The sequence below is a fragment of the Corapipo altera genome, unplaced genomic scaffold (genome assembly GCF_003945725.1).
Source record: "Corapipo altera isolate COAL_440 unplaced genomic scaffold, ASM394572v1 2b, whole genome shotgun sequence".
NCBI lineage: Eukaryota > Metazoa > Chordata > Aves > Passeriformes > Pipridae > Corapipo > Corapipo altera.
Genome location: NW_020884874.1, coordinates 9,952,986 through 9,968,518, shown reverse-complemented (window position 1 = coordinate 9,968,518; position 15,533 = coordinate 9,952,986). Strand labels below are relative to the sequence as shown.

Sequence of the window (15,533 nt, the reverse complement as noted above, 5' to 3'; positions counted from 1 at the left end):
GAAAGAGATAAAAACAGCTTAAGAAAAATGCTCTCCAGAGTAATCCTTTAAAGAGCAGCAAACAAATAGTGCAGATTGGTCCTAAAGGCTGTGCTTCCTTTCTGGAGAGGGAGGGAGGTGGGGAGAGAGGATGTTTTCGTTTTAGCTTTGCTCTAATCATCCGATCTGGGATTTGATAAACTCCATAAGTCTGAAACTGCTGCCTCCTCCTGTCTTCCCCCTTCCTGCCTCTCAGAAGATTAAAGTGAACATGGCAAAAAGGAAACAGTTTATTTTCAGCTTGTTGTAGTTAATAATTAGTTTACAGTGCAGCATTCTGATTGTTTGTGTTCTAATCCTGTTGCTATATCCTTTTCTTACACTGTTTACTTTTCGCTTCATAGGCTTTTTTGATACAGAAATAGGTTTACGGAGAGTTCACTCTTGCACTATTTCATCCTCTTTTCAACATTTTAATATTTCAAATCAGGAAATGCAACCACATGTAGGTGGAGTAGCTTCTGCAAAGACACGCCTTGCCTGTCCCCACAGCCCCCCAGCTTGTGGGGTGCAGTTCCAGACTGTGCCATGCTTTCTTTTCACTCTGACAATTTGGAATTATGGTACACACCAAATGTACACACTATGGAACAATCAATCCATTTATGTATTACATGTACCAGATATAAATATTATTTGAGACACTCAAAATTAGCTAAATCTCTGTATTGACTGAACTACAAGAAGTCCTTAGTAATACACAGTTCCCTCTTTATCCCCAATTTGTCCAAAGAGGATGTCTGCTGGTTCTTTAAACCTTAAAGGCCTGGAGGTAAATTTACCAGGACTTGAGACTGTTTCTTCCTATGAGTATATTTTTTATGATTTTTTGCACAATGGTAATGGCTTACATTATGGGTACTATATTATTGCCATATTAGCATCTATATTCTATATATATTCCATATGGGTGTGTTCATTTTCATTGTATATCATGGATATAATGTCCTTAATTAAAATCTTGCACATTGATCAAAGTGCAAAAATATTTATTGCATAAGATTCTCACTTAAGAGGGAAAGGGAAAATTGTTTATAATAACAATTGTTTACAAAAACAAATTTTTGTATATAAACCCCCTACATTTGCCTTGTAATGTAATTGCACTTCTAAATGGCCTTTACTGCCTCTCCAGAAGGTTTGTAAATATGCTGTTTAGCCAGTTTCTGCTAAAGGTTCTGCTTCCAGACCAATCATGTATCTTCAGAAAAAAATGTTTTCTTTTTTGAGAGACACTGCAAAATCAATTAGTAAAATAGAAGTTTCTGAAACCTTACATTATGCATCCTTTTTTCCCCTTTGCTGTCTTTTTTAACTTTCAGAATAATGTGAATGCTTATTTCTAGCCATAAAAGTGTTTCACTGGTGCCACTGGGGTATTGGGCAGGTAAGGATATGTAGGCTGTGGGTGCGGGAGAAGGACACAGCGCTGGCTCTACCCACCACCTCCCTGCCTCACTATCTCCTTGTGCTCCCTCTCAGCCCCAGGGGTGCCCAACAGCATCTCTAGGAGCCAGCTCAGAGGGTTGGAGAGTTCAATCTATTTTTAGGACTATGGACTCCATTCATTTATTTTTTAAAAAATTGTTTGGGGCATAGTACTTCTCATTTTTTTGCAAAGAGGAATGCAAGCACTCTTCCTGCAATTAATGAAGTAATTTTCCTACTATTTTGAGAACTAAAGTACATTGGTACAATCACATGTTTGTCACATGTGAGTAACATTTTCAGTCTGAGTGCATACTCAGTATTGAGCTTGCTAATAGCTTTCCCTATGGATTGCTCAGCTCTCGTGATTGCTGAGAGCCACCTGACACAGGGGCAGGCAGTTCCAGTGGGGAGACTGAGGTGTGCAGAACACACTCTGGCTTTCAGCTCACACAGAGCTACACACTTCCTTCTCTCCCCTGCAGTGTGAATGGCCTGGGATGCGACAGGTTGTGGGTTCTTCTCAGAACAAGAAGATGGGATTTAGGAATGGGCCGTGAGTGCCATCACGATTGCCTTTCTGTCACCAGTGCCCTCACCGTGTTGTGCTCCACTTGCTCACCATAACCACCAGCTGTCCCAGCAAGGGTTTCTTAATGCTGTTGGCACCTTCTGATTCATTGCATTTGCCCCTGCTACCTCTCTATATACATCCACACATTCTACCTGTATTGGCTCTTTCCATGCAGGAGTGCTTGGTTAGATGGTGCCGTGTTTTCAGATCCTAGCTTCTTTGTGCTTTCAGCTCTCTACTATGTTACAAAGCAAGTTGAAGCCTGGTAAAGGAACTGTGAATGAAGATTTTGTTTAGTTTATCCAGCTTGAAAGTTGAGAGGGGGAAAAGGTACTAATATCACCAATACCAAGCTGTCAATATCAAGGGACTTACACTGCCTGTAGGAGGGAAGCATCCTAGGGTGAAGGACAGCAAGCAACCCTCTTCAACAGCCACAGGACGTGTGTACCAGCTAACAGCAGCATATCAGTTAAAGATAAGTCAATACAGCCAATGTGTGAGGAAATTGAAGTGTCACAGAAAAAACACTGTCACAGTTCAGCTTACGAGTTTGTAGGTTTCTTTCTCTTCATAGCTCCCTTTTATAAAAGCAGAAAAAATTCAGGGAAAGCCTCTGTATTTTCCTGGTGTTTTTCTCCCAAGTTTCCTGTTTCTTAAGTTTTGTTGCCACTGCAAACGTGACTTTGCATCTGAGTTCGTTCTTCTCCAAATGGAAAGGGCAGCAGGTTGAAAGGTGTGTTTTTGGACAGTAATGAGTTTCATGGTACAGATAAATATTCTTGTTTTGAAACTACTAATCTACTTTTGGACTCCTTTTTAGAGAGGGACCTTAGTTATCCTTATTTACATCGTGCATGTGCATGAAGCTTTCAAGTAACTCTTTCAGAAATCCAGTGACTATCACATGAAAAAATAATTCAGGGTGCCTGTCCCATAACCACTGTCCTCTTTCCAAGTTTTGGTACTGTTGCATGGGAGGACAATAGTAGTGTTTAGTCTTAGTATGAGTCTTCTAATAGTTGCTGTTTGCTTTCTTTTTTCCTTTGCTGTTTTCCAGGGTTATGCCTGGACTTGTTGCAAGAGTTGTTTTTGATGGAAGCTCCCTCTTTCTGTCCTCAGCTCTCTCCCACAGCTCTCTCCCAAGCCTGTTGATGACCAGGCTTTTTCATATCATGTGCCAGCTATCTGGGACCATCACTTAGAAAGGGGTAGTTTCAGGCCAACAGGGAGGCTTTTGTCTCTATCTAATAGCAAGCCTATAAGCTTCCCTTAAACATTAAATGTTTTATTGTTAGAAAGCTTTCAGATGTTCACGGGATAAGGGGTCTTTATATGTAATCTGGCATTGCACTGTAAAAGATTACTTTATGTAAGTTAAGATGTGCAGTTCCTTTATAAACTGGCCATATAAAATCATCATGCAGGAGATTGTTTTTCTTCTTCTGCTCAATGTTGCTTTCAGAAGGCTTTTTTTGGTTTTGTTTGGTTGAGGGGGATTGTTTGGTTTTGGTTTTAGTAAGATTACAAATCTTAGGTGGTGGGAATAGGTGGAAAACATACACCCTATTAAAAACTGAACACATACACCTCCATACATTTGTTTGAACACCAGTGTCAGCAGTGTCCTGGGTAACAGAGTCCTCAACCTGTCTAAAAAGGGTAACTCAAGACTGTGTTATAGGGCCATGGTAACCTAATACTGAAAAGTACCTTCTAGACCAATTCATGGCCCAAAATCTATGTAGTATGATGTATTGTAACATAAGCATGGCATTAGACAGGCTATTGCTCTGCAGACCAACCAACACTTTACGAAGTGGATCCATCTTATTTGTAAGTTACACATGCTGATCCAGACATGTTCATTTGTAAACTGTTCTCCAACATGAAAAACTTGATCTTCCCAGTTTTTGCCAAGTAAAATAGTAGCCCAAGCACCAGGAATGCCTGCTTCTTCTTGAGGTTTGAAAAAACGACAGCAGAAGCATGTTGCTAATATAAAATTGACAGATGTTTATGTAGATATTCTTCTGTGTTTGAGTATCATAAACTAAATTGCATCTACTAGCATTCGAAAAGTATGTAAGGCCACTTATGACTTCAATCAGCCACTTCCTCCAGCAGGGTGAATCTCGTTTGAGCTGCAACATGTACCAGACCAGAATACTGTGTGGCTGTTTTTATGCTTTCATACATGTTAATATCTGTTTTAAAGGGTGGGTGAATTGTTACTGAACAATTTTTTGCTTCAATTAAACTCAGGAGTTTTGTGGGTTCACACTAGGATTTTTCACAGTACACTTGATCCAAAGATCCTTGAAGTTGGTGCATGCAAACAGTTTTGGGAGTGCAGAATTGAGCAAAAATGAGTTACTGTGTCTATTGTCAGTGATTTCTCTTTAGCCAGTAGTAATAAACTTAATTCTGATCCCAGTATGAACTGACATAAACATATCTGAAAGCTGATGAGACAAAGCAGAGGTCGTCTCATGGAGCGATGTCATGAAACTGAACACGCAAATGATATGTAGTTATGCTACTCACCACATTCTGTTTCACAAAATACTTCTTTCTTCATAAAAAGAAAGTAATTTTTATACAAGGCTACATAAATACACTGCTGGTATATATGTAACACTGGGAGGGGAATATGTGTTTTTGGTGAAAGATGACAATTTGTTGAAGATCCTGCTGCCTACAGGAAAAGGCTGTTCCTAGCAGATAACTCTGATTACCTCCCAAGAGTGTTTTGTTTTTCTTTAACGTTTCAAATCAAGTCTCTCTGAGATTCAACTCAACTTTCCATGTGTGTTGGTGTGCTAAGGATTTTCTATATCTTACCATTTAGGAGGAGATACTTGGACAGCTTTCGTTTGGACACTGCTTCTGTATTGACAGTGATGTGGTGACTCTGTTATAAATGTTTTGGACTGGAATGGGTAGCAATTCCAGCTTCTTATAGAGGCTGATGTTGCTTAAATATAGTACTATTCAATTGCTTCTACTTTAAAACAGCTTCATTTTTTATTTGATTTTAGTTGGCAAGCAGAACGGGAGGTTTTTTTCAGAAAAGATTTTCTTTTTTAGCATTTTCCTTCACCTGCAACTTCTCTTCCTTCCCCTGGCCACGGTAACAAATAAATCCAAACATATACTATGAGCCATTCAGTTGGTGCCAGCAACCTGTTGGATATTAAGGTATACCTTTGTACACTTATAACCAGCTCTTCATAACCAAAGCAAATCAAAATAGTTTATGGTAAATGTCTCTGTTAGAACAACTATTTGTGAAAATAGACATCCATAAGAAGGGCATCTTTCACTGAATAGTCACATGGCTGCTTCCAGATTTTCATTTTCCCAAGCACAGAAACTTGGGAAGACAAGCTTTCATTTTTTAGTAATTCTGGTCAGACAAACCTTTTGTCACCTCTTCTATTTATTATACTAATTGTAAAAGAAGCCTATATTGGTATGCTTCGAAACCTATATTAATTTATTTTACATCTCCTATGCTGTACTTTCCAAAGCTGTACTTTTCCAAAGCTCTTCTGAAAAGTGCTGGTCCAAATTTGGAGATATGTAACATGATCCAGAGCCTTAAAAAAAAAAAAAAAAAAAAAAAAATAAATTCCTCCTACATGCTTAGGTAGAATGAAAATCATTAAGACTAAAACTGAGTTCTGTACAGGCCCCCAGCTGAATACAAAGAAAGAGTGAATAATTTTTGGTTTACTCTGCAAGCCACGTCCAGCCCTTACCCTTAATTACATAGCAAAGAGTTTCTCTTCCCTTCTCCCTTCCTGCCACTCCACTTTCAAACCTCTCATCTCCATTGTAGCCAAAGAGACAGGGCATGTGTTGTACCAAAGCCAAAGACATCCCCTGAAAACTTTCAAGCTTTCTACCCCCAAAATTCTGAAGATCTTGCAAGGCTAGAGGCATGGCAAATTTTGTCTCCGCCTCAGATTTAACTAGACACTCCTTGCTATTTTTTGTCATACATGATCTCAATGGAGGGCTTAGACTAGACTCCTTTGGCGTGTATTAAAGTAGCTGCCTGCAATCCTGTACTGTAACAGTGGAATTCCACTGTAGGTTGAAACAAGCACCACAGCCAAATAAGTGGACCTGTCATCATTTCCATCCTTTCCATCCTTTTACCCTAGAACCAGCAGAGGCTTCTTTTTTTCCTTTCTTTTTTTTTTATTTATGTTTTTGTTGTTGGTTGTGGTTTTGGGGGGTTGTTGTTGTTTTTTACTTATTTGCAAACTAGACAGAAGAATTCCCCCAGTTGATTTCAATCCTGGTCGCTGCACAGGCATTTGTGCAGGGGCAAGGGAAGGAGGAAGTACTGCTGGGGCTGCATCCAGAAGTTCCACACCAGTGCTGGTCAGGGGTTCAGCTCCTTTTGGCAGTGATGCCAGCCCCTGTCTCAAGTATTTATGGGACCAGCAGCATGGAGTACAGAGTTTCCCTTATTTGTCACTTCTCTGAGGAAATTATTAAATCAGTCTCCTGGTGTAGAAGAAAATAATGAGCTAATCTGGAGTCGAGATGCTGTTGGATTGTTTTGGACCTGGCTCATTTCTTAAGCCTCTAACTTTTCTGCATGCAGATGTTATCCAATTAGTTTGGAGGCAGAAGTAGAGTTTCTTAACTTGATTTTTTCTTTCCAGGCCAAATGCCTGGAAGCTAGGGAGGGAAGTGGATGGCACCAGAATAATAACCACCTTCCCTCAGTTTGAGCAAAGCAGTTAAGACCCAATTTTTTTCAGTGTTTTCAAAAATTCTGCCAAGATATACAAAAAGTGATGGGGGAGGAGGGGTATTCATTTTTCCTCTTTATTCCTTGAAATGCTCAGGTTTTTTCTCAACCACTAAACAAAGAAAGCAAGCAGAGAAGAAGGCACTTTTGTTTGTACTTTACTGATAAAAAGTGTGTTTCTAAAACCTCTCTCAACAGCCTCCTCTGATTTGTAATGATTCTTTTTTTTCCCTTGAACCTGAACCCTCCACCCAAATGGAGTCTCAGCTTTATGATATCAGATGTCTGCTTGCTAATCAGGATTTAGAGAATGTGATCCAATTGCCGTGTTTTAGAGGAATATTCATTTGTATATTGCTTAATGGAAATTCTATTTTCATAACTCCTCCTCATTTAAAGATGACCAGTAGAAGCAGTTCGACCTAAGAAGGCATTCCCCTTTCCTTTCCTGTTGATGCTTACAGCATCCTTCAGGAGAGGTGCTGGCGCAAAGATTTGCTGTTTCTGCAGCTGAAACAGGTTTTCACGATCAGTAATGCAGGGCTCCAAGTCATCTGTGTATAGCTGTAAAGTTGCTCATCTAGCAGTAATTTCACAGATACCTCCCTCGTGGAAAGTTCGGCCATGTACTTGGGGGAGAATGGGACTTTAAAGCAGTTCAAATTCAGTCTGCCTTCACTGGTGTGGGCACCTGGGCACTGAAAAGTGTATCCTCTGTTTGCTACACAGTTACCATTCCCGAATGTGGACACCAGCAGAATCCTTACTCCTCCGTCTTCTAGGAGTTTACAAACTAAATGTTTTAATATCATTGTTAGTCTGTGCTTCACTAGTTGTGCTTTCAAAGATTTTACCTCAAGGAAAAATAAGGCATAGCTGTCATTTGAAATTTACTCGGGGTTGGCAAAATGGTGGCATTTGTCACTTTTGTTTTCTATCTTCTTCAAATAGGCCCTAGTGTGTGTCAAACTGGATATTGTTTTGACTTCCTTCTTCTCCCTCTTTGTTCTTCCAGAGAATGCCGAGTAATTAATATAGTATAAAAATGTAGTGTGGCACAGCCCTTTTTTTTTCTTGTGTAGTTTTCAAACAAGGTGGCTGTCAAGAACCTACGTGAATCAAATTTCAAAACCAGTTTGTTAAAATCACTAAGAGATATGGGGCTGACCATTTTTTTTAGGGTTGAATCTAAAATAATTGGCACACTTGCTGTGTGCTGTTGCGCGTTTCATGTCGTTGACCTCGTCTCCCTGAAGTCTGAATAGCCATCATGTCAGTGACAGTGATGTGTCTGAGCAGTCTGAGGGAGTCCTGCAATTATTTTAATATTTTGCATAATACCAGTAGAAAATAATTAGTTGTGAAGGTTCAAATCCAATTACCTCCTTCCCTAAAACAGGAAAAATAGTGGAAGTTGGTGATAGATGTTAGCAGAGTGAGAAAAAAGCGTGACATAACTGTGGTGTTCCAGTCACTAATTATTTCTTCTCCTTTCTCTCTTATTTTGCAGGGTATGTTTTCAAGCCATTTTTGAGGAAATGTGGTGAATGTAAACTTACTCTCTTTGGGGGGGAAATTTTGGTAAGTGGTGCTGTCTTGATCAATTTTGGTTTTCAATGAGAACTTCAGAAAGTTTTATGTTTTAGCTTTTTTCAGTTTTAATTTTTTTTTTAGCTGACAGGAAATACAGAGATATAGTTGATTATATAGTTGATATGTGTTTGTCTTCCTCTGGTGTGGAGACTAGCAATATGAGAAGCACTGACAGAGAACAGCATGCTGGGCCTCAGGGCGAGGAATGTGTTTTCATTTGCTCCAGTGGCATCTGCTCTTGTGTTTGTAGCTGTTTCATTCTGTTGAAGAGTGGTTGAGCTAAAACCTAGAGTAGAAGGAATAAAAAGGTCTAATTTAAAAACACAGGGTACAAAAAAAAGCATACTGGTTTTATAGAAGATCAAGAGCAAAAGTAATGCAGAGAGAGTACATACTTCCCAAAGTGTCCAATCACTCTAAAACCTTTCCATCCGTTCCTAGGATGTCTGACTGGCACACTTGCCACATGGAACTCAGATGGTTTGCTTATATCTGAGAGATGGTTAATGCTAAAGATAGTTAATACTCCTGTATACTATACCACTTTTCTATTCCTCCTTTACACACCATGTGACAAGCTTTGCTGCTTGTCTGGCTGTATTGTATGCAACACTTCCAGAAGGCATCAGCTTCCGACAGGCTTCCAGTCCTACATTGCTATGGAAATATGGCACATCATGGGTGACGTGTCTGCGCTGCTGAGCTGCACTGCTCTCATAGAAGGAGACAGAGAAGAACAGGAGGTAATTAGTGACATGCCCCAACTAGAGGGAAGTAATTCAAAGAAAACTCTTTCAAGCTGCAAAAAAAGGCAGCAGATCTGGAGCAGTTTGTAGGCTCATCTTGCTTTTCCCTCTAGGAGACCATCAATATATACAGTTCTGGCTAGTACCAATCAATTACCATCACCCTTGGGAAAAAAACATGCCAGCAGAAGACTGTGTCCCTCCTTCCCTTGGGCCAAGCACAGTATTGGACTGGTGTCTTTTCTTCAGGCAGAATGTGCAGATTGCAGATGAAAACCGGCTTATTCTCCGCTGGCAGAAGACTTCAGAATCGGATAGCCTGCAGGGTAGAAAGCTAAAAATCAAAGACTGGCTCCTTTCAAAGACTTGTTCCTTTCTGCCATTTAAAAAAAAACCAGATGTTGTTACATCATACAGAAAGATCTGGATTAGCTAGCAGATGTTTACGTGGCCTTCTGTAAAATTTATACTCTTAGAGATAAGATAAGGTAAGAAAAGATAAGATAGTCAAGATCAGAATTTTACAAAGAAACTGGCCAAGCAGATGAACAGTCCTGAACAACTGTACCTGGCTAAACCCTACTGCAGCTCATTCTTTTAAACAGTTTTCTCTCTTCGGGTCAGCTTTTCTGACAATTGTTCATGTTGTAAGTTTGCAACTATATCCATATACTGAGAAATACAAAGAAAAATTATTTAACTATAATTTAGTTGTAGGGCCAAAGATGAGCCCCAGGCCAGAGCATGAGTTCATTAGCCCACGAGATTTTGTGGTGACTTTGATTACTACAGAAGAGAATAGGATCTATTTCTAGTTTCCTTTTTGGTGATAGTAATGATAGTTTCATCCTAAAAGTTGTCCAGTGTCCTTACAGATCGACTGATCTTTGTGTGGGGTGTGACAAAGCTATGGTGCTCACAGGTGAAGGAGAGCCATAATTCAGAAATAGTGATGCCATGTAACACCAAGGAAAAAAGTTTATCAGCAGACCTCAGTCAGATGGTTGTGTTCTAATTACCCTTCAAAGATGCATCAGCTAAGACCTGCTTAGTCTCCATGGCTGACCTTAATGAAAGAGCGTAGCCAAGAACAGCAACAGGAAAGAGAAGAAGCGTGTTTCTTAGAATCATAGAACAATTCTGGTTGGAACAAACTGCCAAGAAATGGGAACAAACTGTCATCTTGTCAAACCACCACTTGAAACGGGTCCTATTAGGTTAGGTTGCTCAGGGCCTTGACTTTCAAAGTTCAACTGACTGGAAACTCTACAGCCCCCCTGGGAAACTTCCCTGTCTTCAGAGTGAAAAAAGTGCTTCCTTGTTGCTGCTTATTGTTGTTCACTGTTGAGCAGTGCAAACTTTGAATCTTCTCTGTCTCTGAGAGAGAAGTCTTGAGGAAGGCCTCAAAATCAGGAAAGTTCCTTCTTGTGGCTCCAAGGAGATGCGGTGCCACACAGATGCAATAAACTTGCTAGTGGGGAAAAAAACCACAATCTGGTTCACAAAGGTTCTGCTTGGATGATGTTTCTTAACCAATAGATGAAATTCAGAGTTGAAGAGCAGAGCTGCTTGACTTGGTTGAATCTTGAAACTTGGAAGAAGGTTAGCTGACAAACTGATGCTCCTGAAAACTACCTGCTTTCCTGACTTGCTTAGAGATATAAATCAATGAAAAGAGGCATTTCTCACTGCTGGATTGTAAACATCCTGGAATTTCTTCAAGCCAGTCTGGAGCTGGGTTTATACCACTCCATGCTTCAGGATTTTGCTCTAGAATTTGTTTTCCTATAGCCATTATAGTACATTAACAGTCTCTGCAAATTTTGTTTCTTTTCATAGATGTTCTTTTCACTCTTCCCACTTCAAACTGTTTTCAATCTTTTATTTTGAGTTAGAATAATCATGAGAACTTGACTTTCTCATCTATAAGGATCTCTGATTCCACTGTATGGTTGCCTGTGGCATTCCAAATTCCCAGGGAGTTTAAAAATAATTGCAAAAAATATGAAACAAGGAAACAATTTTGCCCAGTCTCTGTCCCTAACCCACTGAATCCAAGAAGTACTGGACATCAAGAGAACATTTTGAATTTATCTTGACATAGCAGCTGAGCTCAGAGGCTCAGCAGTTATTTATTTTTCTTGTATCAAAGTCCTAGAAAAGGTCATGCAGCCTCTAGATCAAAAATTCATAATGGATTTAGGAACTGATTAGAGAAATATACTTGAATGCTGGGAGGGGAATCTTGGCTGAATTTGAAACTCCCTCAGCTAAGCTGATGACAGTGTGAGAAGACCCCTCATTTGATGAGGTTTCTCTAAAGCAGCATTGTAGATTTCAGAGCAGATATTCACGTGGCACTGTAAGTCTTGCACTGTCCATAGCACACAGCAGGTGGTCACAGAATGGCCACCCTCCACATCAAATACTTATGCAACTGCAAGGAGTAACAAGAAGCATGACTGATGTAGGACAGAAAACCTTGGGGTGATCCATGTTTTATTTTTTCTCCCTAGTCAGACTGCTCTTTGCCAGTCCACTCTCCCCTTGAAACTCTTGCCTATTGTAACAGCTTTTTATATTTCTAAGTGTGACTTATGCTGTACAATTTGGTGTTCTGTCCCTGTCTATCTAGACCCTGTAGTTGGTTACAGCCATCAAGATCAGAGGAGGATAAAGCTGTGAAGTGAATAGAGGGACTGCTGTACAGAAAACTTGACCATCTTCCTGTGCAAGGTGTGGCAATGTGCACTCGTCCATTTCCTATAGTTTCCTCTTCCTGGGAGAGCTGTGAATGTTTCAAACACAGGCCTTGAAGCTCAAGGGGCCTGGAAATGCACGGCTCTTTGCCCTCTGAATTTAGGCAGGGATACCTCCCACAAGTTCAGGGCTTTTTGATTATTCAGCTGAAATCTAAGATGCTATGCTTCTATTTGCACGCTTCTCTGCAGATTAGAAGCAACTGCACATCTTAAACAATGGCTTCAGCTATTTCTAGTTGCTCAGATATATCATGGAAAATTCGGATTTCAGCTGCTAAGAGACTCATCTGCTATTTTATTTTGGTGTTTTTTCCCATTAAGAACAGTCAGGTTTTTCTTCTCTGTTTTAAGCAAACAAAAAAAGAAGCAGATAATGACTGCTTTGATTTTAAGAAATTATATAAAAACAGATTTTCAGCATCTTTACGCATCTTAAATTTTTTTACCTTTAGAAAGATAGTGATGCCTTGTGCATTCCTGGGTGTTCAATTTGTATGGTACAATTATTTATATCTCTGATGCCTACCAGAAGTGCTATTGAATTTCTCTTGGTAATTCTTCACACTTGTCAGGTTTCTGACAAAAAGTATTATAGAGCAACTATGTAGTATCTGCAAAGAACTTGAAATATGTGCTCTCACTGCAAAAATAACCTGCTGTAACTTTTGCTTTATTACCTGTACTCTGCCATACATGCAAGAGACCTTGCCAGAATCATTAGCCGTTCTCTGTAATTAGGGCTGACCTGGTGTATTTTGGTCCTATTTTTAATAGCTTTTAGTTTTCCAGAATCATTAGCTTGGGCACTGATGTGCCTCATAGAGTACTTCTGTTGCCTACCATCATTATGTCTTCCTATGAGCTGAAGATTGTCTTCCTCCTTAGGAAGGAGAGTGTGCGGAGTGCTTGAACATTTTAATATATTTGGGGCTTACCAAGATTTGCTATGCAATGCTTGTGATTCCTTCCATTTTAGTCTATTTCTTTTCCTCCAGTCTAGTCTGTGCAGAAGATGTGCATGTTGGTACTGCTGAGTATAGTAAATGTTAAATCTGGTCCATAAGATTTCTAAGAAATGCAGTTTGTCTCCTGCCCAGAACTGCATGTGTCCAGTCCCAACCAGACTGGATTTAGTCTGCTCTCTGTGAAGCATTGTTATACTTTTGTTCAGTTTATTAAATCAGATAACCCTGCACAGGGAGATTATGTTCCAGTCTCCTGCAGAAAAGATCTTTGTGACTAAGTCGCTGTAATTTTCCCAAGTCTTTTCCTACATTTCACTGGTAATTCGTTTATTAGAGCTTTTTTTTTTTTTTCCCCTGAGTTTGAAGTGATCCAATTGTTGGAATTGCTCAGCAAAAGAGAGTTAGTCCACGGGCCATCTATGTGGATATCTCTCTTGCTTTAGCCACTGGAGAAGCAATAGGGAAGAACAGTTAAGACATCAGATGGAGCAGAGCACTACATGCAGCTGTACTTCTCACCTTTTTCAGCTGGCTCAATGGTAGAGATGTGTGCAGCGGATCACATTACAGCAGCTTGAATATCCATGATAGGATTTAGCAAGTGGTAAATTGGTTGTGTTGTTTTAAATCTAGATAATAAGCACTCTAAGTGCTCTGTTGAAAGAAAAACATTAAGTTTGAAAATTTAGGTGTTGCTTTAGGGAGTGTTATATCAACACTGCTCTTTTCTGTATATGCATTGGTGCAGTCGATACAAAACCTCCTGTTCCATCACACTGGTATGTTCTTATACTTTATGTTCCCCTCCCTTCTGTCTAGAGAACTGAATACAAACATTTATGTCCTAAGGGCTATCCAACCCTTTAGAAGTATAGAATTAGATGTGGAACAACCTTGCACTTGGTTTCATGTCCAGCTCTGATCATTTAATGTTAAAGTATAAGTGCAGCTTGGAGCAGGCAGGTCCCTCCCAACTGGTAGTAGGATCCTGGGGTGTTGTAGGTGGGAATTTAGTTGCTGGGAAGCATCACTTCCTTAGTGAGCTCATGCGAATTGAGGGGGGTTTTTTCAGAGGTTAGTAACTTAGCCTTGTTTGGCAATTTTCTGCAAAGATCAAAACACAAAGATTTTGCTTTGACACCTTGCAAGTTTATGGTCCAACTGACAAAACCTCTTGAGCTGTTCCAGGAGCAGCCAGAAGCTTTTCACGTGAACAATCACTCCACTTTCCCATGCCTTGCTTCAGAATTAGCTTGAAAAATCTTGGCTGACGTCATGCCAAAAATCCAAAACAGCAACAAAGCAAGGGGGAAAAAAACCCGCCCAACAGACATCCAGCACAGAGAATATTGCCAAACTTGGGTCTGTTTGTGCCAAGTTTATAATCAGGCAGCAACAGGGTCTTGGTAGGTAATTCACTCAACCCACAGCTAATGAGCCCTGCAGCACAGGGAGTGAGGAGTGCTGCACAGAGAGCCTGGTATGCTGTGTGTAAGACACAGATCATATCTTGGATTAAAAAGAAAACATAGCATGATTTCTGGGCATCAGATAAGGCTGTTTCTGTGGATATTGCTCTTACTGAAGGAATAGGTGTTATAGTGACAAATAGATCTATAGGTAGGGTTTAAGGCATGAGTAGGGATGTGGATTTTCCTGACCTGAGTTTGCTGTACTTTGTCATACAGCCACAGTGCTGCTTTACTTCTAGAGTTTCTTTTATGGAGTACGGGAGGAGGGAGATGTTCAAGTAATTCTCTCAACACTAATTCTGCCTCATCAATACTTCATGGATTTAATAGATTTTAGAGTTACAGTCATTTGGGAGATTATTTATCTCCCAAGTTTAGCAGAGGTTGCTGAAACTAAGAGGACAGAATGCATGCGTATGTGATACAGGATACTGTGGAATCAGGATTTAATTATTATGGGATTTATTTAGGAGATTTCTCTGTGCTATTTGTGAAACTTTATGTTGAGCACTAAATACTTTGCATATAGGCAAGTGATCTCTTCAACAAGAGTTTGGTATGGATCTCTAGGCGTGTCTGTTTCCACCTCACAGCAGAAGCACACTGCTCTAGTTCTTCATCTCTCATTACATCTCCCTCTCACTTAAATGCTCATCTGGCACAAACATAATGAAACTGCATATAAAGGATCATGAAGAGGAGGAGAGATCTCATTGCAGATTACCAAAGCTGAATATTTTTGGACATTGAGTTATTTATATTATCACTTTGCTACGCTCAAAGATAAAAGAAAGCCTTGGATGCAATCCAGAAAAATCAAGAACAGAAACTAGTGTAAAGATCATGCATTTATGCATGTCTTGAGAATGCCTGCAGTGCTATATCACAATGCCCATTCCAAAATAAAAATGAAGATGGGTGGATCCTGAAGGCCAGTGCTCAGTGGTGGGGAAGATTACTGCTTGACATTACACTCCATTAGTTGAGGTGGAAAGCTGTCAGGGAGCACTCTGCATTGTTCTACAGTTGCCCTGCTAGCAATGGTAAACAACATTTGTGGGCTCCAAAGAGTCCCATACAGTCTCCGCTGGTCTGGAAGAGTCAGCACTTCCCAAGACATGTTATCAGGGAAATTGCTGATGGTGATTTTTAGAAAATGTCCAGCGAGCTTAAATTCATGACA

The 15,533-nt window shown here is 40.0% G+C and overlaps 1 protein-coding gene across 4 annotated transcripts in view; it reads left to right on the top strand.

The window, feature by feature from the left end:
* FYN (FYN proto-oncogene, Src family tyrosine kinase) overlaps positions 1 to 15,533 on the top strand; it is a 143,884-nt gene that overhangs the window by 53,123 nt on the left and 75,228 nt on the right. For all 4 annotated transcript variants that reach the window (XM_027632995.1, XM_027632984.1, XM_027632990.1 and 1 more), the window contains exon 2: positions 8,323 to 8,393. The gene's annotated coding sequence lies outside the window, so the exon portion shown is untranslated. The remainder of the gene's footprint in view (positions 1 to 8,322; positions 8,394 to 15,533) is intronic.